The sequence below is a fragment of the Solanum lycopersicum genome, chromosome 5 (assembly GCF_036512215.1).
Source record: "Solanum lycopersicum chromosome 5, SLM_r2.1".
Lineage (NCBI taxonomy): Eukaryota > Viridiplantae > Streptophyta > Magnoliopsida > Solanales > Solanaceae > Solanum > Solanum lycopersicum.
In genome coordinates, this window is record NC_090804.1 from 8,280,929 (window position 1) to 8,292,244 (window position 11,316).

General features: G+C 29.9%; 1 long non-coding RNA gene across 1 annotated transcript; it reads right to left on the reverse strand.

The window, feature by feature from the left end:
* Nucleotides 1-3,452: 3,452 nt before the first annotated feature.
* LOC138348503 (uncharacterized) lies at nt 3,453-8,070 on the reverse strand. The gene is made up of 3 exons (XR_011221134.1): nt 7,917-8,070; nt 6,941-7,009; nt 3,453-5,919 (listed from the first exon to the last, which is right to left on the reverse strand). It is a non-coding gene; the product is annotated as an uncharacterized lncRNA (long non-coding RNA).
* Between the last annotated feature and the right edge of the window lie 3,246 nt (nt 8,071-11,316).

The window sequence follows — 11,316 nt, forward strand, 5'->3', positions numbered from 1 at the left end:
GAAAATGATACAAAATTACCCTCCATCCACCTATTGGCTCTAAAATATCCTTCCCACCAACCTATTGGGTCCAAAATACCTTTGTCAACCACCTTTTGGTTCAAAATTGATCACTTATTTAACGGTTTTATATTTAAACTATTTAAATGTTTTTTAAAATACGTGGCGCTCAACTATTTGTTATAATTTAACTTATTAGTATAATTTATAAATCAATCCACTACTCATCCATTACTAATTAAACCCTCCAAATTAATAAATTACTCACATTATTAATGCAACAATAGAAAAACTACTGCCAATTGATTGTTTTAAAAAATTTGAGACGAAAATATCTATAGAAGTAAATCATACATTCAAGTGTCTAAATAAAAATTACCGATAAACTTAAAAGTCTGACTATGTTCATCTTAATTATTCTTACGTCTCAATTATGTGATGTTACTTCATAGGTAGCCTTTTTTCAAAATAATTAAAAGTTTTAAATAAATCATAAATATTTATAAAATTATATTTTAAAAAAGTGCATGAATTAATTTGGGATGTATTACTTCTTTACCTTTAATCATAAATTTCTAATTCAATCTTGAAAGAGAATCAAATTGAAAGTGTCCTCCTAAATAAGCGGCTCAACATAAATTTAATTGGGGCTTCGATTCGGACTCGAATAATTTTGGATGTCATTTTCATTAATTTATAATTTCATCGTGTTTTAGCAGTGTTTATGACAATTTTGATATTATAGTTGGCTTATTTATGGGGTGGGGTTTAGTTAGTAATGGGTGGGTAGTGGATTGGTTTATAAATAATACAAATAAATTAAAGTATAAGCAATAGTTGAACATCAAGTATTTTAAAAATATTTAAATAGTTTAAATTTAAAATCATTAAATAAGTGGTCAATTTTGAACTCAAACGCGGATGACAAGGGTATTTTGGAGCCAATAGGTGGATGAAAAGGGCATTTTGGAGCCAATAGGTGGATGAAGGGTAATTTTGTACCATTTTCAATACTTCAAGGGTATTTTAGACCCTTTTCCGAACATAATATTAGATTAGCTACTTATCGATTCAAATAAACATAGAAACAAATTCTTATCGAAGAGCATTCACTGCTCACTCCCTTTTTGTTATTTATTTTACTCACACAACTCAATCAACTGAATAACAATAATATGATCTGGACTAGTATAAAGATTTAAGAGTGATTACTAATTACCTGAAGAAAAATTCATTTTTTCCAACCACCGGAAGAAGACGTAATTCTCGCCCAACTCTTTTCTAATTTTTTTTCCTCGGCGGCTGCGTGAACTGCTTCTCTCCACTACAGCCATCAACATTGCCCTTATATTGTTTTTATTATTATTTATTTATTTATCTTTTCTATTATTATTAGCAACAAAATAATCTTTGGTTAAATATGAAAATAATTTCACCCATTCTTATAAGTCATAATTTATTTATAAAAATTATTTAAAATGATTAATATAAGAATAATGATTAAAGTTTATAAAACGACTAAGAGGGTCGTTATATTATCCACCACTAAAAATCATGTTCGCCCTCGAACATAAGGAAGAAGAAGGAAGAATAAACGACGTTACCAAAATCCTAAGGTATGATCTTCTAGAGTCGGTGTTCGTCTCTCTAAGTGGGCTCTTCCTTAAGACCATTCCATTCAAGATTAACTACTAAGAACTGATCCTTCCAATTAAACTTGAAAAAATTTACAAATCACGAGTGATTATCAACCTATAGACTAATCTATGAACCAAATCTAAAATGAAACCCTCTGGACCATAACTTAAACATCGTGACGATTCTTTTCTCATATAACCAAGAGAACATTCTGAATCAGTAGTGACTACAACAAGAAGTTAGTTTGAATTAACCACCTAACACTCATACTGTACAAATCATCACAATATTTTTTTTTATCGCTTCCCTTAGCACAATCTTTCCACTAGCATAAGTTATATATATATATATATATATAAAAAAAAAATCTTTAGACATCAAGTATTCATTAAGGGATAATCAAACTTATCTAATCCAAGGAAAAACAAGAATAAAGTAAGCACCCAAAGACCGATATATTCTAGGATGCACAACTTTTAACAACACTGTTGTATAACTGTAGCTATTCACAAGAACTCTTCTATAAGTTATCATAGGCAAGGTCATGCATATATAAACAACAATAAACTTTTACTTTCCCAAACAACATCGAAATATGCCATAACTGAAGTGACCAAGTCTTCACAAGGATGCCAGTCTACCATGAAGACAATCACATGATCGGTACACCCGATCCACCACTAGGAATTCATCCATAGATATGAAAACACGTGTAGGTATAGGTAGCGAATCACACTTCAAACTATATCCAAAACGTAGTTGATGGTCATATAAGAATACACAGAACCAAAGTCGAATAACACTAGATACTTCTTTGATAGTGTCCATGTTAAACATTTACATTCATATGACTCTATCTCTTTAATTATTATAGCTACCCACAATCAACTAGTCTGGTGCTTATTATAATCGTATACATACTTGATTTATAAAACCTCACATATTCTTATAGTACTCTACTGAAGTTAAAAAAAAATTTATACTAACAAACATCAAAATCACACCGGTCATTTGCCTTACTCTCAAACCATCACTAGTATCAAAGTCTTCCTAGCAAGCACATTGTAGCCTCCAAAATTTTTGAATTATGACTCCCTTTCTTTCTATTTAAGCATGCGTTGATAGATATGGGTACACACCCAAGGTTGATAACACTAATTTCGAATATGATATTAGTTCCTCCTCGACATAAAACTATTGAATTACGTTCAATGTAATATCCACACAATCTTTCACATGCAAAGTTTTAACTATCATTCAAACCATCATATATCTCGTGCCAAAACTTAGAGAAACTCTCAATCAATCCAATAATTCGGTATAATATAAGCTCATAACCTCCATTCACCATCAAATACATATATAACACATCATAACAGTCTATATCGTCCCACGACAAAGTAGTTTCAATCCCTTCAAATCCTCATTAATCATGTAAAATTGTAGGTTTACACCGTTGAACATCAATAAGTTACCTATTATGATTTGAACAATCTAACTTTACATAACCAAGTAGAATCCTTCACACGCAGTTGCTTGTCACCTGATCAAACTCAATCCTTATCAAAGTCGTTGATAACGCCTAGTAAGTCTGTACCGAATCAGTTCACATCTCATAGTAATATCTTAATTAAAAGGTTAAAATCCATATAACCTTAAATTCTGAACCAAGGGTCTATACGAAGGGTCTAACTCTTTTACCTTTCTTAAATTCTTCTCATAATGCAATTATTAAATATTTTAAATCGTTAATATATCAAACTTTTTTTTTGTCTCGCTTACTTGCTTACCTATCTTATCCTTTGACCAACTCATTATATTTTTACATTACCCTCTAACCAAAACATTGCATGAAACCTTCCTCAAGTATAACAATCAAAAGTAATCAAATTTACTACTCAAATTATTTTTAAATCCTTCCAAATGCTTCATACTCAATGTTATCGATTATTTCTTACTTTTCCAATTCATACCTTGACAAAACAGACTATCACAAATCTAAATTCGCAATTAAAGCTTGAATTTATTCCAAACATGTAACACAACCGTTTTATCTATCAACATTAACTCATATCTTGAAGATTTTTATGAATTCATGTATCTTAGCTTACATTGATCGCCTCTCCATCAATCATATCATATCCTTTGCCAAAACTTCAATTGTACTCATTACCAACTTATAAACATAAAAAATACATATAATCACACTCGAGTTGAACATTTATATACACTCTTTTCTCAAGTTATCCAATAGTAATTTTTTTGATTTAAATCAATCAGTTGATCTGGTGACACTATATATTATCATAATCAGGGCAAAAAGATGAAATCACATATCTCTGAATTTAATTATCCACTCTTTCTGACATCTTTGACCCTTATAATCTGAGTAATATCCTTGTTCTCACCTCCTTCTAAAGGTTAAACTACATCCCACTAATTCATTCCATTCTGGCTCTAGCTCCTTTCAATTATATTCGAGTGACATCATAATTCCTCATAAAAATTACCATACAACCATGCTAGTCACAAACAGTAGTAAACCATAACTCAGACATTCGAAAGTCACCCTTATCATACAAAAGTCTTTTAACCAACAAAACTTATTATTAGTTGCAACCTAATCATCATCCATCACAAACTCTAGTTATCACTATGTATAGTCATCCCTTATCATTACCACAAAGTCAACCTTGTCATGATATGACATCTCAAACTCAACTATACCAATCGAATTCAACAGACTAACTTAACTTTATACACATTTTCTTAAAAAAAAATTCAATTGTCTTCACCAAAGTATACTCGTTGGGATTTGCTTTACATATAAGATAGTCATTCCAATATTAATCCACTCAATTGGGGCTTATGATAAAATAACCACTGCTCATTTAGAATCCTAAGGATACACATCATAACCTACTCACACATTAATATTATACCAAAGATCCACCACTAAAAGCTTTCTTATAAATAATGCTTAACTCATTCGTTCGTAGTAACAAGCTAGTTGGTTTTCAAATATGAATGTAACATAAAATCTTATTATATGAGTATATGATAAAATTGATAGTTCCTTAAGTAGTTATTGTTCACACTTAACATCGAATTATCAATTTTTATATAACACTAGTACCACATCACGAAATTTCATTAGATCCATCACTAAAACACATCATACCTCCTGGAAAGATTGTACTCAAATCTCACATATTTCTATAAGTTGAGTGGTTGTAGTACATTACAAAATCCATTTGATCTCTAATCCAATCATTATGCACTATTTCATAGATTAGTTCGATAATAGAAGTAACACGCTCCATAACACTAACCAAGTAAACATCTATACTAAGTAGTCATACCATCATTTTCTTAAATATACAAAACCTATAAAATCGTAATAGTTCTAACCTCCATTGGTCCATCAGTATTCCTATCATCTTCTAAGCAACCCATTAATGGTATGACAACTATATCAATTGTATTACGCTATTTATTATCTAGTCAATTCTTCAAACATTTAAATTCTAATTGTCGAACCACTCCATATTTTGCTTATACAAGATAAGTACTATATTTATTATTATTATTTTACAATGATAACTAACCTTACTCAACTCTTTCAAATATGATCACACATTCGTTTCATAAGTATATCATTTCCACCTTAATACCAGATCTAACATCAAACCAAACACGACATGCCAATGATTCACAAAAGGAACTACGCACGAGTCATCACATAAATGAGAGCGAATGGAGTGAAGCGCTAAGAATCAAAATGGGACCAAGTACGCACAATAGAGATCCAAGAAGTAAAGATATTTCCTAAAAGTCACTACATCCTCTCTAAGATAGGTACAGACGTCTCCGTACCGATCATCGAGACTCTATTTAGACTCGACTTGTACACACGTGAGACCTATGAACCTGGGGCTTTGATACCATTTTATCACGATCCAAAAATAGACGTGATGGCACTTGTCTTATCCCACCAAGACAAGTCAGCCTAAAACTCAACTTATTACAATAAAATGCGGAAAATTTACTATCGACTTATATTATAACCCAAAACCTGGTTGTCATGTGTACAAGCCTCTAAAGTATTACAATTGATTCAAAAGAAAAATCAAGTCTCAAATGAACTTGTTTCTAGAATAAAACAAGAACATAATTACGGAGAAGAAAGTCTGCTGCGATGGAAACAGCTACCTAACAAATCTCCAAGAAGCCTCGGAAAAGAAGAGAATGACAAGTACAACAAAAATCCAGGCTCATAACCTATAAAAATTTGTAGAAGCAAGGGGTCAGTACCAAACCACACGGTACTCAGCAAGTAAACGTCTAAACACAAGCTAAGAGGATGAAATACGTGTACTCCTACCACCCCAACCCAACCTCCACAATTACAAACTGCATAAAAATTCAGTCTAACCTAACAGTTCATATTTACATAGCACGTAACTCTACAACAACACTTAGACAAATTACATATACATCCTCCACAACCACACTTTACCAAATTACATATCCTCAATAAAAACACTTCAACAAATTACATATCCTCGATAAAAACACTTCAACAAATTACATACCCTCAACAACAACAATTCAACAAATTATATATCCTCAATAACAAGCTCAGTATTCATCAATCACAAATTTCGCAGAAAGTCAATCACAAGATCAGCAAAACACAATATCAAGTTCACCAATGATAAGTATGTGTAATGCAATGTCAAGTATAATGATGCATGTCTTACCTAGTGATACACACCCGCTGTCTCTCAGTCCGGGACCCATGGGGGACATATCTGTCCATGCATCTGTCGCGGCGCACGACACGACCCTCGATAATAGTAACCATCGCGGCGCGCAATACGTCCCTCGAAATATAGTATCCATCGCGGCGCGCGATACGTCCCTCGAAATTGTACATCCTCTTAAGTACTCATTCTTTCTCAATGCACATAACACTTGTCACAACCAATGCCTCATAATAATGCAGATGACAAGTTCACACAAATAATGAGGAGATGACCATTTTCATAACATTGCACAATTCAAAACCACACAAACATGAAATCACATCAACAATGATTCAACAATCCTTCATCCCTTTCTGAACACATCACACTTAAATATTTAATCACATTGCCTTTTTTTTATCCCTTTTTTTTTCATCATTAGATTAATCAATGTGGACAAGTCAACTCATCACCAATCCCGTTACTCCCAAACATATACCACAAGAAAATACACGCATTTCATACACTTAACAAGAGTTTAGAAATCCACTTGCCTCAATCAATCGAGAATTCACTCCGAGACTTGGGTTTTCCCCTTTTGCTGAACTTCCAACTCAAGCAATCTATTGACATTAATAATCACGATAAGATTTTGAAGCTTACAACACCCAAATTAATATTTAAGTTTTCAAATATCGATGTTATTTAGTATGTTAATTCTTATATTTTTCCAAATTTTAAGCCTAGGGTTAAGTCTCAATTCCTCCAGTTTGATGAATTTAATTATATTCATATAATATAATGCACATACTATTTAACAACATATCCCATCATCTCAAAACTTGAACCATAACAAAGTTATAATTAATAAAAATAAATTATAGAGCACTCGAACCTAATTACAAAAATCGGCATTTACTTACGGGAATATAACAATCTGCATATTCATATAACCTAAAATTTTCCCCACCCTTATCCTCTAATCATTGGCATATAATTAGCCTCAACCCATTATAATATAATATTACAAATATCTAATGTTATATAATAATAATAATAATAATAGTACCAACACTTAGTTTTTTCCAAAATAGTTGTAACAATAAAATAAAAGAAAGGCCCAAATTATTATCAAGTTACATACAGTAACTTAAATGGAGAAAATCAAACACTTGAACCCCTTTCCATTCGTATAAATCTTTTGAGCATTATTTTTTTTTTATTTCAATACCTCGAATGAAAAAGAATTTGGTCATCAATTAATGACGACTTTTAGATCTTATCCCCACCAAAACTTCCAAAACAAACTGCTAGACTCCTTCCGATTTCCTTATTTAACAAGCATATTATAAAACATAATATTAGATTAGCTACTTATCGATTCAAATAAACATAGAAAAAAATTCTTATCGAAGAGCATTCACTGCTCACTCCCTTTTTGTTATTTATTTTACTCACACAACTCAATCAACTGAATAACAATAATATGATCTGGGCTAGTATAAAGATTTAAGAGTGATTACTAATTACCTGAAGAAAAATTCATTTTTTCCAACTACCGGAAGAAGACGTAATTCTCGCCCAACTCTTTTCTATTTTTTTTTCCTCGGCGGCTGCGTGAACTGCTTCTCTCCACTACAGCCATTAACATTGCCCTTATATTGTTTTTATTATTATTTATTTATTTTTCTTTTCTATTATTATTAGCAACAAAATAATCTTTGGTTAAATATGAAAATAATTTCACCCATTCTTATAAGTCATAATTTATTTATAAAAATTATTAAAAATGATTAATATAAGAATAATGATTAAAGTTTATAAAACGACTAAGAGGATCGTTACAATAGTTAAATAATACATGGATTAAAACTGAAATTATGAAATACCACAGGAAATAAAATCGTTATTTCCGCTTGTTACAACATTAAATAAGGTAAATAATTGTTTCATTTTATACGCAAAATTATTATTATTTTCAAATTTATCAGTACATTAAATTTTTTAAATATATATTAAAATAATAATAACATTCCCAAATTTTGTTCTCGTGAACTTATGATGGAGGTGGTGGTGGTAGAGACGGTTGTGCTAGTTCGTAACAACACTGGACGCAGACAGGGGGATTCACCTCTATGTTGCAGTTACAGCAGGCTATTGAGCAATTGTTCGTGCATGCTGTAAATAAAAGTCGATTCATAAATATAAAAGAAAATAAAAGAAAAAACAATGTCATTAGAAAAAAAAATATAATGTATGTTGTAAATGAGAAAGACTCAAGCTAATTAGTGATCTAAAGCAAAAGATAAGTGGTTTAGAATAGTACGGTGAACAATAACATCTAGCGCTCGTCCATGTTGTAAACGGCTGACAACAAGTGAACGCTGGTCGTTTTCTCTAGCCTTAACCTCCACACAAATTGTGGAGGCTAACACAACAAAAAACAAAATGATTGTAAATTGTTATATATATATATATATATATATATATATATATATATATTAAATACTGCATACCAAAATAAGTAGGAACAAATAAATATTTTCCTTAATTGTACATTCATCTTTATTTTTGGATGGATTTGATATCACCAACTTAAATTTTAATATATCATAATAGATTCACATACTACTAATAAAATCAATTTAAAATATTTATTAATTACATATCCAAATAAGACAATTGATAGTATCAAAAAAAAAAAGGAGAAAAAAAAAGGTGAATTAATGAAAGGAGGATAAGATAGTCTTTTTAAGTTTTAGCAAAAAAAAAAGTCATGGCTCTTATAATTCAACTAATGCATTATTAGTTTTCATAGTATAAACTGTAAAGAAGTCAAGAATTTATTCAAAATTTGGAGATCCTACTCATAATTCCCTTTTAGACATTTTACATAAAAAAAAATGTGAATGTTATTCTGTCTGTTCGGTATTATTTATCATAATTTTTATTTTTTGAGTCAAATTATAAAAATATTGACTAATATTTTAAGATGCATTTTTTAATCATTTTAATATGAAAAAATTGTAATTTATAGTACTTTTCATATAGTTTTAGAATATCTAATTTTTTTTGTTTAAAATATCAAATTAATGTGATCTAATTTACCTTCAAAAATTAGTCAAATTGACTTTTGATAAGCACAACATGACAAACATTTCTGAACGGAGAGAGTATATTAAAAAAAAACTATTTTTCATATGGAAATTCACCAGAACGAGCCAGAAGCAATATTGAGTAGCTAGAGAGAGTAAGTGTCCGTTTAGATTAATTTACAAGTTGGTATATATTTTCAAGTTAATTTTTGATTTCTGAAAATGTTTGAAAAATATAAAATAAATTAAAAATGACTTCAAAAAGTCATAAACCAAAAATAGGGCTCCCTCTATTTTTTAGTTTTTAATTTAAAAATCATTTTAATTTGACTTTTGTATTTTTGACTTAATAGTTACTTTTTTAAGTCATTCCAAACAGACACGTCACATGCAACTTTAAGTGTAAATTGTGATAGAATAATTAATGAGTTGTAAACATATTTCCATTTATAAATGTCTTTACATATTGAAGTTTTGTTGATTCATACTAAATTTTAGATTAATTTTTAATTCACGATATATACTTCAGATTAATTATTGGTTGATAAATTTAAATTAATATTTAAGTTAAATTATATAACTTAAATAAAATTTCAATTATATTTGATCTGTTTGTTAAGTTGACAATATGAGCTCAACCCATTCAAAGTTCGAGGTCCTTTAAAATTGTTTGAAGATCAAAATAACCCCAAAACCCTAACTCAACACATATAAAAGGTCTTTGTAAGATCAGAAGAAACAAGAGGAGGATTATTTTTGATATATAATCTAGGAGGTACTTGTTCCTTATCTTTCATGTATTTTTTTTTTTAAAAAAAAATTGATTATTTTTTATATATAATTAATTGATCATATTCACTTCTCTACTTGCTTCGTTTCTGATTCATTAACAACTCGTTCTTCCTCTCTTTACCAATGGTTACTAATCAAGGTCAAATACAATTATAGTTGAAAGAGTTTTGGAAGGGGGACATGCTCCTTACGACTCTCAATTTTTTCCTAACAACTTTCGATCTTTAAAAAATTTAACATTTAATTTTTATTGAATTCAATTTTCTTATACACTTAATTTTTCAATCGTTTAGAATCAATAACTCTTCAATTTGTTTTATTCTATATATATTTTAAAAGAGTCATTTTGTTCAATAGTAAACTTCAAAGGTCAAAATCACACGCTTCAAATAATTGAAGGTTAAATTTGTATAGTCAAATAACACATGAATTAAGTACGAAATTATGCAATAATAAAAGGGTTAAATTGTTATCTCCATTTATTACCACGATCTCTATATTAAATAGACAAAAAGTTATTTTATTTCATACCCAACAATAATAATTATAATAGTAATAAATAATACATCTCTAGAAAAATTAGGGGCCTCAATTTTTACTTTAGTGGCCTTATAGTTGAGACGGCGGTGCTGGTTCGTAACAACACTGGACACAGTCTGGGGGATTCACCTCTATGTTGCAGTTACAACAAGCTGCTGTGCATTTGTTGATGCAAGCTGCAAATACAAAATCATTCGTATTATTAATCAGATACGGCTCAAGCTAATTAGTGATCTAAAGTAAATTATATAATTTATTTGTAAATGAGTGTAAGTTGTTAGAATAATACGTTGAACAATAATATCTAGTGCTCGTCCATGTTGTAAACGGCTGACAACAAGTGATTGTTGCTCATTTTCTCTACCCTCAACTTCAACACAAGTTGTTGAGACTAACAAAACAAAAAACAAAATGATTGTGAAACTTTTTATCATTGTTTTGAAAATCAAGAAAATAAAAATCAAGAAATAATGGCTTATACTGTTGAAGATTTTTTTTTGTTT